Here is a 17,033-nt window from a genome sequence, read left to right as displayed (position 1 = left end):
ATATGATGGAGTAATCCTGACTATTGATGCTCTCCCTGCCGGGAAGACTAAATCGTCCCTGAAGTCAGAGCGCAGAGGCTTCAATCGAGAGGAGCCAACGCATAAAAGGCTGAAGCAGGACGAAGTGATTACATTTTCAGATGCAGATCCCGTCCCGGCCATCTCTCCTCATCAAGACGCTATTGTCATCCAAGCCGGAGTGGCAAACAAACTGATCCACAGAGTGTTTGTGGATACAGGAGCGTCAGTCAGCATTCTTTTTAAAGAATGTTTCGATAAACTAGAAGTGGATCCAGCTCGGCTTAGTCCGGCACCACTTCCTCTGAAAAGTTTCGCCCAGGAGGACACCCGCCCTGAAGGTATTATCAGCCTTCCGATCATGGTGGGAAAAGCGCCTACAAGCTCCAGTACGATGATCGAGTTCTTTGTGGTAAAAGCTCGGTCTCCGTACAACATCATCCTGGGAAGAGACTGGCTCAACGCAGTTCGGGCCGTTTGCTCTACTTATCATCTCACCATCAAGCTCCCCACTAAAGGGGGGATAGCGGTCATCCGAGGTGATCAAAAGAGAGCAAAAGAGTGTCTGCAGATTGCGCTTAAAAGTGCCGAGCAATCAGATCGTCATCATCAAGCATAGCAATCACAGCAGCCGGAGTCAGAGGCAAGCGAAATGACCGAAGTCACACCAGAGCCGAACTCAATGACCGTTCAGTTATACGAAGATGATCCATCCAGAACGGTCAAGATCGGTTTCGCGGGAACGCCTCTACTCCGGGAAAAGACCATCCAGCTCCTCAAGGAGTACAAAGATGTCTTTGCATGGTCTCCGTTGGACATGACCGGAGTGCCCTCTGAGGTAATCACTCATCGGTTAAATATTGATCCATCAGTCCGGCCTATAAAACAGAAGCAAAGACTCTTTGCGGCAGAAAGAAATCAAGTCATCCATGACGAAGTCCGCCAATTACTGAAAGCGGATGTATTATTCGAGGTGAAATATCCCTCTTGGGTGGCCAATCCTGTGATGATCAAGAAAAAAGAAGGAGGATGGCGGATGTGCATAGATTTTACCGATCTAAACAAGCACTGTCCTAAAGATTGCTATCCCCTTCCGAACATAGACAAAAAAGTAGAAGTTTTGATCGGCTTCGAAATTTTCTGTTTTCTTGATTTATACAAAGGCTACCACCAAGTCTTAATGGATGAGAATGATGCTCCAAAAACGGCTTTCATTACTGACTTCGGCATCTTTGCTTATAAAAAGATGCCGTTCGGTTTAAAGAATGCCGGAGCCACATATCAAAGGATGGTAGATAAGCTTTTTCGGCATTTGATCGGAAAGGAGGTTGAAGTGTATGTTGACGACATAGTCGTTAAAAGCAGAAGCACTTCGGAGTACGAAGACAATCTCAAGTCCACTCTCGACGTGCTCCGAAAAGCCAACCTCAAACTCAATCCCCAAAAATGTACCTTTTTGGTAGATTCGGGAAAGTTTCTAGGTTGTTGGGTTTCAAAGGAAGGACTCAAGGCAAATCCGCTAAAAGTTCAAGTTGTTCAGAGCATGGCAATGCCGAAGTCCATACATGATGTGCAAAGGCTAACTGGATGTCTAGCCGCACTGAATAGATTCCTTTCCCAAGCAGCCGAAAAGCAAATGCCATTCTTCAAAGTGTTAAAGAAGGCACCAAAGTTTGAGTGGGGAGTCGAGTAGAAAAAGGCTTTTGACGAGCTCAAAAGTTATTTAGCCGAGCTTCCTATTCTCTCTGCTCCAACAGATGCTGAAGTGATATTCTTATACTTAGCGGCATCGGATCAGACCATTAGCGCGGTGCTTGTACGAGAAGAAGGCCTAAAGCAGCTTCCCATCTACTTTACAAGCCGAGCATTAAGAGGTCCAGAAACAAGGTATCAACCTCTGGAAAAAATTGCTCTGGCATTAGTAAATGCAGCAAGGAGACTGCGGCCATATTTCTATGCTCACAAGGTATGCGTCTTAACCGATCTTCCACTTCGGCAAGTTTTGACCAAGCCAGAAGCATCAGGCAGAATCGCCAAATGGGCCATAGAGTTGGGAGAACACTCAATCGAATACCTACCTCGGAAAGCCATCAACGGACAAGCCTTGGCAGATTTTCTTGCAGAAGCAAAGTTCGATCAAGCAATCCCTGTCATTGCCGAACAGAAAAATTCTACCAATGCCGAACTAGCACAGCCCCTGGAATCCGAAGTAGAGCCACCGGACTGCTGGAGCGGATTCGTAGATGGAGCTTCGAATAAAACGGGAAGTGGAGCTGGTATTTTACTTATCGCTCCCGACGGACACGAGGTAACTTACTCACTTCGGTTCTTATTCCCAACTACTAATAATGAAGCCGAATACGAAGCTCTCCTTGCCGGACTCAAGCTAGCGCAAAGTCTATTTATCAAGTCTCTCAAAATCCATTGTGATTCACAAGTCGTAGTGAATCACATGTTGGGTACAAGTGAAGCCCGTGATGAGAGGATGAGGAAATATTGGGACAAAGCGCAAAGCATTAGCCGAAGTTTCTCTTATTTTCGGATAATCCGCATTCCCAGAGCGGAAAACAGCCGAGCAGATATTTTAAGTAAGTTAGCCTCATATCCAAGTTCAAAGGTGGAGGAATTGATGCACAGAAGCATTGATGAAGCTGAGGTACTTTCAGTAGCCAGCTCGCCGAACTGGATGACGCCGATCTTACAGTATCTAGATCAAGGACAACTGCCCGAGGATAAGAGAGAAGCTCGGAAAATCACATGCCGAGCCCTTCGGTACGAACTTCATGAAGGAGTCCTATACAGAAAGTCCTACCTTCAGCCGTTATTGCGATGTGTAGGGCCAGAAGAGACGGACTACATCCTTAGAGAAGTTCATGAAGGATCTTGCGGTAGCCACATCGGAGCTAGAGCTTTAGCTAAAAAAGTTCTGAGATGGGGGTATTATTGGCAAACTTTGGTACAAGACGCAGTGCAGCTCGTCAAGACATGCACGAAGTGCCAAATCCATGCAAATATCCCAAAGATGCCGCAGACCGATCTATATGCTATGCAAAGCCCTTGGCCTTTTATGCAATGGGGCATAGACATAGTGGGACCACTACCACAAGCTCCTCGGCAAATGAAATTCCTTATCGTTGCCGTGGATTACTTTACAAAGTGGGTAGAAGCTGAACCATTAGCTACGATAACGAGCTCGAAGGCATTGGATTTCGTCTGGAAGAACATAGTGTGCCGATTTGGCTTACCCCACATCCTCATTTCGGATAACGGGACTCAGTTCACCGACAAGACATTCAAGAATTGGTGCCAAGAGCTGAATATTCAACAGCGGTTCACTTCGGTCTCCCACCCACAAGCAAACGGACAAACGGAGGTAACAAACCGTATCTTGGTGAAAGGGTTGAAAGCTCGGTTAGAACAAGCCAAAGGACAATGGGTAGAAAATCTCCCTCAAGTCCTATGGTCCTACCGAACTACACCCAAAGCTTCCAACGGTGAAACTCCGTACAGTCTGGTGTACGGCGCTGAAGCCGTGATTCCGATTGAGATCGGCGTACCCAGTCCCCGAACTCTAAATTTCTCCTCAGAAATGAATGATGACGGACTGAGAGCCGAACTAGATCTGGCCGAAGAAAGAAGAGAATTGGCCTGCATAAAAACAGCCAAGTACAAGGAGCAAGTAGCCCGGTATTATAACCAAAGAGTGAAAAAGCTGCAATTTCAAGTGGGAGATCTTGTCTTGAGAAACAACGAAGTAAGCCGAGCAGAAAAGCTGGGCAAGCTCGAACCCACATGGGAAGGTCCATATCGGGTGTCAGAAGTCCTCGGCAAAGGGTCTTACAAATTGACTCACATGTCAGGAGAACAAGTACCCCGAACATGGCACATTTCCAACCTCAAGAAGTTCCATTTGTAAGAGACAGTCCGGTCAGTCCGTCTTGTGTCTAGTTCGGTCCTAGAGGTATGTGTTTTCTTTGTTTTTTTACTTTGTCTATGTGCTTTTTGTTTGTCTATGTGCGTCTCGTTCGTTTATGTGCGTCTTGCTTGTCTAGGTGTGTTTTGTCTGTCTATGTGCGTGTCGTCTCTTACAAATGTTACTGAGGTATCTTGTTCTTCAAAGGCTGATCCCCTTTTTAGAACATATATAAGCCAACGATTGTGAGTCCAAGCTTCTAAGGAGGATACAAGACCACAATTCAGCTTAAAAAACAAGCAGTTCGTCTGAAACGAACTGCAACAATAAGCCAACGATTGTGAGTCCAAGCTTCTAAGGAGGATACAAGACCACAATTCGGCTTAAGAAACAAGCAGTTCGTCTGAAACGAACTGCAACAAAGGGAAAGTCCGATCCACGCGATAAAACTCGCCAAATTAGGACAAGGGAAAGTCCGATCCACGCGATAAAACTCGCCGAATTAGGACAAGGGAAAGTCCGATCCACGCGATAAAACTCGCCAAATTAGGACAAGGGAAAGTCCGATCCGAGCGATAAAACTCGCCAAATTAGGACACAAGCTTAGTCCGGTCAAAGAAATTTACTTCATAAGACCAAAGACGAGTTCGGTCAAAGAAGTTTACTTCATAAGACCAAAGACGAGTCCGGTCAAAGAAGTTTATTTCATAAGACCGAGGACTAAGTCCGGTCAAAGAAGTTTACTTCATAAGACCAAAGACGAGTCCGGTCAAAGAAGCTTACTTCATAAGACCGAGGACGAGTCCGGTCAAAGAAGTTTACTTCATAAGACCGAGGACGAGCACGATGAAATTTTTTCGCTGAGCTGTAAATACGCAGTGATAGAAGCGAAATGAAGATTTCATTTATTAAAACTTGTTCGGCATACAAATCTGCTGCCCTACGAGAAGGCGTTACGCCATTACAAAGGACTATTCTACTGTCCCTGGTTGCTAAAGTTGAGCCATCTATTCACAAAATCCTCGTGAAGCCGAGTTCGGGCGTTCTCGGCAGCTGAAGAATAAGCAGGTCGACGAGATGCTCTAATCGACCTACCGCCTCTTCCCTGAGCCCGGGAAGCTCTAGCACCTCGGCGGCGAAGAGTCTCTTCACGAAGCATTTGTTGATCTTGCTCACTCATAATCACAGCTCCTCTACGAACTTCAGTCCGTCCTTGTCTTGACGTTTCCGGTTGCTCCTGAGTCCGTTCTCGTCTTGACGTTTCCGGCTGTTCCTGAGTTCGTTGCTGACTTGGAGTAGGGTTTTGAGCAAGTGAATCAGGGGTTTGAGCTGGAGTGCGAGCATCTGTTGGCGGGAAATGCCTAAGGAATCTCTCGATTGAAGGACGCCGGGAAAGAATGATGTCGTACCGAGAAGCATAGCGCCGCAATGAATTCACGACTTGTTGGCAAACCGAACTCTCCAGCGCATTGTTCCTCCGGAGTACATGATATTCCTCCCACAGTTCGTCAACTCGTTCCTGAACTTCAGAGATAGTCATTCCCCCGCGCCTGCAGATGAAATCCTCATACGCAGTCCTCTCAGCGACGGCGGTATTCAGCTCGGCCTCCAGATCTTTCTTTTCGGACTCTAAGTCCTTATTGTCGGCCTCCAGCTTCACTGAACGAGCCAAGAGTTCGTCATTCTTCACCTGGTCAGCTATGGCTCTTTTCTCAGCTTCGTCTAAAGCCGAAGAGTACAGCCGCTTCCAGTGAAGTACCTCCAGCTCCTTAAGAGTTCAGAATATAGAGCAGCTATGTCAGTTCGGCATTTCAGATTACTGAGCAGGTAGTAAACCACAACAGGAGTAAAAGAGAGTACGAAAGGCTATACGAAGACACAAGAGCAGAAAGAAGAATTTTTTCATTCATAAGAAAAAAATTTTTTCTACACAAGGGCTTCAAGGCCGTTTTACAAGAAGGAAGAAACTAAACTAAGAGAAGGGAGACGAAATCATACTCCGCCAGCTTCGTCTCCGCCTTCTCGGTGAGGTTCAGCTTCCTTCTCCTTGTCTGCTTCAGCTTCAGCCTCGGCCTCCCTGCTCTCCCCAGCCTGCTCGGCGCCACCGTAGCCGATCTGCTGCGCCTCCTGCTCGGCCTGCTCATCGCCGGTCTGCCGCTCATGCTGCTCGGTCTCACCCTCTCCATGGAAAATTGGAGCGGGTGAAACTGACCCTATGGAGGCAAAGATAGCCTCCATGTTCTCATCGCGGTCAGCTCGGCAACTACGAACTTGGTCTGCAGAAAGCAGGACCGAGGACGAAGCAAGCTCCTCAAGCACCGGCAGACTCTGAAGCCGAGCTGCTATCTCTCGGCCGTACAGCGGCAGGATGACTTCGGGACCCTGCTCGGCTTTATCGGTCATCAGTTTCAGCAGATCACCGACAAAGGCTGAAAATTGGTTGCTCAGAAAGAGTTTCTCCGCGAAAGCACGGAGAGCCTCTCCTTGGGCAACCACGGCGGCAGCATCCCTCCGTTTCGTCTGCTCTCGCTGGATGACGAGCTGGTTTTTGGCAAACTGAGCTTCATCCTGGGCCGAAATCCTAGCAGCTCTGGCTTTCTCAAAGTTTGCCTCAGCCTGCTCGGCCCGGTGACAAGCAGCCGCCAACTTCCTCTGCATCTCAGCATAGTCGTTGGACGCTTTAGAGAGTTCAACGGCGACGAGCTTGGAGAGCATATCGTTCCTCTGAAAATGGAAAAAGCAAAAAGTCAACAGAGGGGCCACAAAAAATACAGGAAAAAAGCAAGGCCAGAAAATCAAGAAGAGAATTCACCTCGGCGAAGTCCGTGGGCCATAAAAAGGGCTCACAGATATGTTCCGAAGGAGGCGCCAAGACCACGTCTTTCTCTGGCGCTCTCGGGGGCTTCTGGGTCTTCCCCTTCCTACTTGCCGAAGTCGACTCCGGCTTCTTTGGATCCGAAGAGGTCTTTTGCCTCTTCGGATTCTTCTCGGCATCAGGCGCCGAGCTGGTAGCCTTCTCTTTCTCCGGCTCCTTAAGCTCGGAGGATTGCGGCTAATCTTATTCAGCATGTACACTGCCAAAAAGCAAGAAAGCAAAGTTAGTTTTCGCCACAAAAGCAGTAAGGCACAAAAAAGAATTCCTCACCCTCGGTCTCTTCATCCGAAGACGAGGAGTCGAACACGAAGTCGCCCTTGACGAGCTCAGACTCCAGGTACTGCTTCCTAATCATAGGAATCTTATTGAGCTCGCCCTCGAGCTCGTCCAACGGTTCTAACCGAGGATGAGGAATCACGGACTTCGGCCCTCTCCAAGGAAAGCCCGGAGCCGCTGTCCTATTATAAAAAAAGAAGCGATGTTGCCACTTTGGCCACTTGGTTTTGCAGAAGGCCCTAAAAGGCTGTAAAGGGATCAAGTAAAACCAAGATCCTTTTCTCTTAAACTGGAAAAAATTAAGGATTGCCCTCAGAGACAGATCCTTTTCTAGCCTACGCAGTTCGGCAGCAAAGGCCGATAAGTGCCTCCAAGAGTTCGGAGTCACCTGACCTAAAGGGAGTTGAAAAAAATCTAGCAGCTCTACAAAGGCAGGGGGAAGAGGGAAACGAAGCCCGCATTCCAAGCCGGCTTCATAAACGGTGGCGTAACCCTCCGGCGGCGAGTCAGCCCTATGAAGGTCGTCGGGAATCGCAACCTTCCCCCCGGGAAAAAAATATTTTTCGTGTAAGGATATCACAGTATCCTTACTCAAGATGCTGTGAAAATACTCTACGGTCTTCTCCCCGGATTCCTTCCGGCTAGAAGACCCCTTATCCCCTTTCCTACCGCTACCTGACTCAGAAGAAGAAGAAGAAGACATGGTTCTTACTCTTTGAAAGTCTGAAGAAATTCTGAAGAAATTCTCGAAAGCGGAAGGAAATTTTTACGCAAAAGAGAGAGATTGCAGAAGAAGCAATAGCAAAAGTGTTCAACTGATGAAGAAAGGACGTATTTATCAGATTCGGAGAAGATTTCAAAATCATCGCACCGTTTCGAATCCCACCTTTTCAGGATTCAACGGCCGGATTTTACTGTCGCATTTAATGCAGTCACGCGCAAGGCACGTCCCCTGACGTCAGCCTCCCCCGTACCTTTATCAAAATGCCGAAGTGACTCGCTTCGCCGAAGTGATTCACTTCGCTTTTCGGGGGGGGTAGTGATGGGGTACGGACTAAACAAGCCCAATAGCAGTGACGGCCCATCAGCCCAAAGCCCAAGGAAGAGTATCAGTTCGGCATTACCAAAGAGTTCGGCCCCAGCCCACAGCTCGGTAAAAGCCGACCAATCAAACTCCACTCTCAGATCGGCAAAAGCTACTCGGCAATAGTTCAGCAGTTCGGTCTCAGTATTCGACCGAACTGGAAGATAGTCAACTCATGCAGGATCACATGCAGGATAGTGGACCAAGCACAGAGATAGTGGACTCATGCAGGATCTCATGCAGGATAGTGGACCCATGCAGGATCTCCATGACCTCCACGACATTCACAACCATCATTAGTGGTGATGCAAGCCACGATCTTAGTTCAATGTATAAATAGAACTCAGATCAGATAAAGAAGGGTTAAGTTCTCTAGAGATCGAATATCAAATAGCAAGTCTGTATTGTAAGCTGTAGAAAACAGATCAAGCAATACAACTCTGCCCTCTTTTCTTCCCGTGGACGTAGATTTACCTCAGTAAATCGAACCACGTAAATCTCTGTGTCGTGATCTGCATTTTCCTGCGTTCATCACCATCAAAAATTCGCCAAACCATCACTCAGCGGCGGCAATATGTCGTTGCCGGATTACCCGACTTCGGGTACTGAAGGCTCGTCGATGCCCTCTATGGCGAGCTACCGGCACAGGTCCGGCTACTCCATGCAGTCGCTATCTCAAATTTTGGAGAACTAGCCAGAGAGGAGGAAAATTAGGAACAAATTCCGGACAAATACAATGCCACTGCCCGTCATGCCCAACTCTGCCCGGGAAGGAGAAATTGTTTGAATTGTGGACTCCAACAAAACTGGAATGATTTTTGGACGAGGGTGACTAACACCTACAACAACAAGCGCCCGAGAGGAAGTCGCCCCGCACAGGGAAGATGCTTCGTTGTCATTTCGCTCAACTCGATGCGGACTTGAAATTTTTTTGCGACATCTACAAGAATGAAGAAATGCAGTACCGAAGCGGAGCAAGTGGAGCCGCAGTTGCGGCGAGGACGGGGCGGTGGCGGAGCCGCGGCGCCTATTGCACACCGGAGAAAGCCGTGGCGGTGTCTGGCGCTGAATTCTTGATTTTTTTATTTAAAAATTTTTATTTATAAAATATCTATTCCCAAATCATTTTTTTCATTACATTCCATTCTATTTATTTTTGTCCAATTAATTTTGTTCCAGTTGAAGAGAGGAGTTTTGCACGTGTGTCGTGTGCACGTGTCCCTACTTCAACAAGATTTATAGTTTCCCACTTTTGCAACAAATATTACTAAGTATAAGCGGCAAGAACATGGTCGAACCACAAAGACCATGGACCTACTCGAGATTGTTTCTACGACACGGGGTTGGTGTTAGCCACCACGCCTTAAGCACTTGAGCATGGATCTAAACACTAGAGTGGGAAACTTGAATTTTAAACATGAAACTGAGCTTGAGAGCTTAAACTAAATCTAACTAAGAAAACGAGAATGCAAGAGTGTTTTGAAAGCTTTGTGCGAAGCAATTAACTGGAGATAGAGACTCAGACATGGACATTCCTAAACTAATGGCAACTTGAGACAAAGAAATGCTTGAAATCATTTCAGAAACATGAGTAATGGATTTGCAACTTAATACAAGATCGAGATTGACTAGTTGCAGGAAGAAAATAAGCAAGCTTTGGAACACAATTTACTTCTAAACTAGAACAAAACAAGAACATCTACTCCATAAATCTTGAGCAAATCCTACGCAACAACTAGATCTCAACATCTAAGCTATTGGAAATCATGTAAATAACATGGATCTAAACATCTGAGCCACCAATTGCGAAAATCATCCAAGAAACATAAGTAATAACATCATCAACATGAAAATAAACCAAAGCTTCTTAAAACTGGAAATAAACCGAGATCCAAAGGCGGAGTCGTCAATTCTTCAGTTGAACCCATTTAATCTAATTAGAAAGCAAGGTGTGAATGAGCTTCTAATATGGAGGCGTCAATTCCACCGTTGAAACGGCCAACACACTGTAAAGCTACACTAAAGTCTTGAAAACATGAAATGAAATGTAATCCCGACGTCGGAGTTGTCAATTCCTCCGTCGAAACTACAGAGCTAAGCTATGAAAGTAGTAACTAAACTAAACTAAGCTAAGAGAAGGTGGTGTTAAGCGCCTATTAGAGCTTCCTACCTAAACTACGGTAGCGTTAAGCACCTCCCTTTCATTATGGAAAACTTCTATTTATAGAGCAGCTTCAACTTCAACCCTAAGACAACTTCTCGTCCGATTTGACCATTTTACCCTTGCAGTAATTGAGGATCTTCATGTGGTGAACTCCTCTTGATCAACCCAATCAGCTCATGTCTTCATGTGGTGAGCTCCTCTTGATCAACTTGATCAGCTCATGTCTTCATGTGGTGAACTCCTCTTGATCAACTTGTTGGTTAGGCAGGCTCTATTGCTTGTCCTCAACTGATCAACTTGTCTTCGTTTGTGGCTATTTTTTGTTTCTTTCTTGAGTTGATCAAGTTGTTCCTGCACTCTGCCACTTCAATACTTTTTAGCTACTGCACACTCAAATTCACCACTTTTTGGCACATTATCAACTCAGTTAGTGTAATAAACCCCTATAAAACCATGCTTGTAATATGTTGGGCTTTCATTATTTATGAATTATGGAAGAAGATAAAAACTTTTAGAATCGATTGTTGAATTAAAAGAGGAGTGGAAATTGGGATGATAAAGTGAGTTTAAAAAAGGTTAATAGAAGCTGGAAAATTATTGCAAGAAAAATTATCAGGTCATGGTCTTAAAGAAAAACCATATCTTGAATTTCGTTATAAGTTATTGAAAAAACAATATTATGCTATCTATGGCGTGCATACTAATGGAGAATTAAGTGGCTTTGACTGAAATGATGAAAGAAAATGTGTTACTGGTGCAGATGTTTGGGATGATTACTTGACGGTAAAACTGGTGCATATTTATTATTCATTATTTATTTATTTGTTTGTTACTTATGTTGAAAATGTGTTACAGCAAGTGCAAGTGCAGATGTTTGAGATGATTACTTGACTGTAAAACTGGTGCATATTTATTATTCAATATTTATTTATTTATTTGTTTGTTTGTTGCTTATGTTGTATATTATCATAAAATTATATTATTGTTATGTCTAACACCATCCAGATTGCACTTTTATGAGAAATAAGCATTTTCCTTACTTTGATCACTATCACTTATTTGGGCCAAAGATAGAATTGTTGGATTAAATGCTGAAGCTACATTGGATATAGTCTATGACTTAGACACAGATCAAAATGTGGATCAAGTAGATGAAGAATATGGTGAAGATGGTGTGCCTTCAATACCTCACCTCTAGACAAAGGCACTTCAAATAAACTTGAGCGGAAGAGGAGGGGAAGAAGTTCAGATGACTTGATATCAAGTTTGGAGCGCATGACTAATGTGTTTGTTGCCTATATGGATAAGTCGGACGATCAAATGAGTAAGATAAAGTTTAACTAGAGGTGAAAAAGAGGAAAAAGACAATCGTCATGAGCTTTATGAGAAACTGCAAGAGATTGAATTCTTAACCGATTCTCAAAGACAAAAGGCTGCAATAGAACTTGTTCGAGATCCTGATTTATTAGATTACTTTTTCACTCTTCATGAAAATGGAGTGAAAAAGATATTTTTAATAGAACTATTAGGATGAAATTACTGTATTTTTTTTCATGCAAAGTCTTAATTTTCTTTTTATACCATTAATATTTGTTTTTGTTGGGATTGAGTAATTTGCAGCTAGGCTAATTAAAGTGGGAACATCATTGTGTTGGAAGACTAATGAATGATTGTTTTTGCAAAAAAGCTAGAATTTTGTGACTTATTTCTTTTAGAGTTGTTTAGTGATGCTTTTTTTTAATCAATTATGATATGCTAAGGGCATGTTCACTTTACCAGATATGGCCAGATATGCCTCCAAATCTGCCCAATTACTGATGTTCACTTTCCAAGATAAGTTTCTGCCAAGCCCAAGAAAAAGGGCTGCGGCCCGCACTGTTTATGCGAAATAAATATTTGGTTGGAGGTGGTTTTCAAATCTGGTACACCGAGAAATGGTGGCTTAGTTACAGCTATACCCCTCACCTTCCATCTCTCCCTCTCTAGATATTTGGGAATTTTAAAATTTTAGTGGGTCATTTTTGTCAGAAGACATAAAATGGAATAAATAAATAAATTGTTTGCAGCCAAAATCCAGAACACTGAACGCTTGTTTCTAGTTTCAATTATGTGGGCCATACCAGACCAAATCAGACAGGTTATAATTCTGTTCATTTTCTTGCAAAGAATAGTGAACGGGTCCTAAGAGAATTTCATTCAATCACTGTAGTAGCTCTCACTTTCATATACATCTATTACGAATTACGATAGTTTAGTTTATTGAATGTTATAGGCTTTACTAGATTTGAACTTAGTTTTGCTGCGATTCTTATACTCCACCTGCCTTAGCTGCTCTCCTTATGTCACATTGGAAGCAGGCTATGCTTGAAGAGTTTCTTGCCAAAGTGGTTGGGAATCCTACTGTGGATTGTAAAATCTATGGGAGCATTGTTGGAGGGTTTCCATATGCAACAATAACACGCCCGAACATCAGTTATGTTGTGAAATAGGTTAATTAAAACATGGCAGCGCCGCTCGACACTCATTGGAAGGCCGTGAAAAGAATTCTTAGGCATCTCATTGGTACATTAGATTTTGGGATTCATATCAAGCAACAGTTGGAGATATAATCGTTTTTTCAAATTCTGATTGGGCATCCAACGAAGATAACAGGAGATTGACAACAAGGTATTGCAATTTGCACATACTATGGGTCTAATTTGATACCATGGTGTGCAGTGCAGAGAAGCAATCCGTTGTTTCAAGGTCGAGCACTGAAGCAGAATACAAGAGCTTAGAGCGTGTTGCTTCTTGGAGGCAATCCCTTTTGTCAGTGTTGGAATAAGGAAATCAATTAATTGGAGAACAAGAAGGCAAGGGATGAAGTTATGGCAAGAATAAAGAAGGAAATCAATTAAAGATTATAGAAAATTAAATACAAAGGATATTAGTATATTTAGAATATATTTTCCATGCACAATTGAATGGGGAGCTATTGAACCTACATCCATAACCAATTAAGTAAGCAACAAAGAATCTTGAGGTGTAATCAAGACAAAGAATCTTGAGATGTAATCAAGAAAGAATATTAGCCGGAGAAGAAGGACCTATGGAGCAGAGAGGCTCCACAAAGTTCGACGATTACTCGTCGGAATTAGCATCGCTGAACAGGTTGTCGCCAAGAAGACAAAATTCAGGAAAGGAGGCCAAGCAGTCGAAGAATTATCCGGTAGAGGGGGTGAGGAAGTAACCTACCGGAAGATTCATCTCCAATTGAATGGCGCTAGAGAAGCTCGCAAGGAAAAGAAGTTGACAAATTTCCCGGCCAAGGAGAGTGTGTCTGACCGAACAATTCCTCACCAAATTGAGTTGAGAATCTCCGAGATAGGAAAAGAAGCAAATCGAAAAAGGAAACTCAAATCTCTTTTGAGAGACCAAACTGCTTGCATGTGTCGGCTTCAAGTAGAATCCGTCACAGAGGGAGAGACTGTCACCGGAAAGTTGGGGACCGACCATGGTGGATATAGTACATTATAACCGAGAAGGAGTCGAGAATAGGGATTGGGCCTAGTGTTATTGGGCTCGAGAAGAAAAAAATGAAAATAATAAGCTCATAGTTTGAGCTGGAATGGGCAGTGAATGGTCCTCCAAATTAAGTTTTGGGCTGCAAATTAAATTTAGTCCAAAGGTGAATGAGCTCCTCGACAAGAGTTAAAACTGTCTGAATTAGCTCATCGACAAGAGTCAAAACTGTCTGAATAAGCTCCTCGACACGAGTAAAAACTGTCAGTCAGAAAAAAAAATGAAGTGGCTCATGTATACGAGCTAAAACTATCTAAGATGACTCCTTGACACGAGTAAAAATTGTCAACCAAAAATTGAAGCTCCTTGACACGAGTTAAAACCGTCAACAAAAATTGAAGAGCTCCTTGAAACGAGTCTAAACTTTCAATGAAGAAAAAATAACTCTTTGATACAAGTATAAATTATCAATGATGAATTGAAGAAGCTCTATGATACGAGCATAAACTGTCAATGGAAATTGAAGAACTCTTAAATACGTGTATAAACTATTTATCAAACTAAAGATCGTGCAAGCTAAGTGTCGAAAAACTCGATACTCAACTTGAGGGGGAGTGTTGGAATAAGGAAATCAATTAATTGGAGAACAAGAAGGCAAGGGATGAAGTTATGGCAAGAATAAAGAAGGAAATCAATTAAAGATTATGGAAAATTAAATACAAAGGATATTAGTATAATTATAATATATTTTCCATGTACAGCTAGAAGGTTGTGTAACCATTAAGATAATCAATTCAAGTCATTCACAATGTAGTCTTTGAAGTTCTCCCCGTCTTTTACTTTCTGCAATAGTCTCTTATTTTCCGCATTGTATTTTCTAACCGTCAGAATTGAGAATCGAGTCAAGAATTCAATGTGGGTTGATAACTTGAGTGCAATTACGTTTGCCTCCAATCCGAGGACCAAACATATTAAGATAGATGTACACTTTGTTAGGTATAAGGTGAGAAGGAAGAAACACGACATAAGACATGTTCACTCAAATGATCATATTGCTGACATGTTCAACAAACCACTAATTGTGCAAATTCTTCTAAAAGTTTGAGAAATAAACTTGGAGTGTGTTCTCTAACCTCACTCGAATTGAGAGAGGATGTTAAGATGAGCAATGCAGTGCAAGGATGAAAGCTCAATTGGAAAGCATGGAGAAGATGTTAGGATGTTGAAGCATGGATCTAATTTCAATATCTAGTCCGTCTATGTTTCGAAAAACCATCTTTTAGGTGTATTGTTTTTTAATCTTATTTTCTGTTTCCGTTTGAGTTTTCTAGATTTTAGAATTTGAATTTCTTTTGTGGTACATGAGTATGATTTCCACCTTCGATTTTAGGTTTAGGTTTAGGTTTAGGTTTAGGTTTAGGTTTAGGTTTCATTTTGATTCGGATTTATGAATTCGAGCTTTTAGATTCAGATTTTGGTTTATAAGTTTGAAAAATGTTTGATTTCATTTTGATTTTGTGTTTGTTTTTCGGCCGACTTTTTGAGTTTCGATTCAGATTCTGAGTGGTAGTCAATTCTAGACAAAATTAAATATATCAGAAATTCTCTTTAATTTAATGTACATTAATTCATAAATAACTGACCATTAATTAATTAGTAAAGCAATCACAATCTAATTTAACAAATGCCTATTGATTTAGCACAATAAATCAATAATTAATTAAACATTAAAAACAAGAAATTGTACAAATTAAATTATATATAAGGATAAAAATATCATATAAACATTTAATCTATAAAATAATTTAACAAATTAAATAATAGTACTTTGTTTATTTTTATTTTATTAAATAAACAATATTGCTAAGGCCACCCGCAACGCGTTACGCGGGTGGCTCGAGTCCCGTCCCTCCGTGACGAGACGGGCGCGGGACGCGTTGCAGCGTCCCGTCCCGTCCCGTCACCATCCCGCCGAGACCCCCGTCACGCCGAGACAGTGCGCGAACTGTCTCGCCACGCGCTTGCGCGACGTGGCGCGCTCCGGGGTTATGTGTGACGCCCACTCGCCGGCCCGCGAGTGGGTTTCGTCACGCTGACGCAATAAATCATTTTTTTAAAATTTTTTTACTCTATAAATACTCTTATTTCATCCTCATCTCACACACAAATACACATCTAATCCTCTCAAATCATCTCTCTTTCCACTCCAATTTTCATCTCAAATCATCTCTTTTATTCTTCTCTCAAAGTTAATCGATCTAATGGATCCATTTGAACAAATGCGTCGAATAATGGAAGAATCACTTGAAGAAGATCGACGCCGAGAGGCGGAGGAAGCCGCGCCGCCCCAAAGACGCTCCCGGACTTACATCCATCGTACCCGGGAGGAAGCCGCTGCAAGGTTAGTACGCGACTACTTCTGCGATAACCTGGTATGAGGAGATACCTACTTCCGACGCCGTTTCCGCATGCGGCGACCACTATTTCTCCACATCGCAAATACATTGGCGGCCCGGGAAGAGTTCTTCCAAGAAAGGTTTGACGCGCCGTCTGCCGTCCCAGCCACACGACGCTGCAAAAATGTACTGCAGCAATCCGTCAGCTTGCGACTGGACAAACGGCGGATGTGTTCGACGAATACCTCCACATTGGAGAAAGCACTGAGAGAATGTGCTTGATCTAATTCTGTAAAGGCGTCCGGGCAGCCTTCACCAACGAATTTCTCCGGAAGCCAAGCACGACATATTGCCAATTTCTGCTCCGCCTTCACGAAGAAGTGCAAGGATTCCCCGGGATGTTTGGCAGCCCCGATTGCATGTACTGGCAATGGAAGAATTGTCCGATGGCGTGGAGGGGGTCGTACACGAGCGGCAACAAAGGCACCCACCCCACCGTTATACTCTAGGCCGTTGCCGATTACCAGCTATGGATCTGGCATGCGTACTTCGGGGTCCCCCGCTCGAACAACGACATAAACGTGCTCTACCAATCCGAGCTCTTAGCCGAAGTTTTGGATGATAAAGCGTCGGCCATCAACTTCACCGCTAACAACCGGTGCTATAAAATGAGGTATTATCTTGCCGACGGCATCTACCCGAAGTGGCCAACCTTCGTGAAGACGTGCACCAAGCCTGTGAATGCAAAGCAGGTTCTTTTTGCGCAGAAGCAGGAGGCTGCTCGGAAGGATGTGGAGCGGGCGTTC

The sequence above is a fragment of the Salvia splendens genome, chromosome 13 (assembly GCF_004379255.2).
Source record: "Salvia splendens isolate huo1 chromosome 13, SspV2, whole genome shotgun sequence".
Taxonomy (NCBI): Eukaryota; Viridiplantae; Streptophyta; class Magnoliopsida; order Lamiales; family Lamiaceae; genus Salvia; species Salvia splendens.
Note: the sequence above shows the minus strand (reverse complement) of the source record.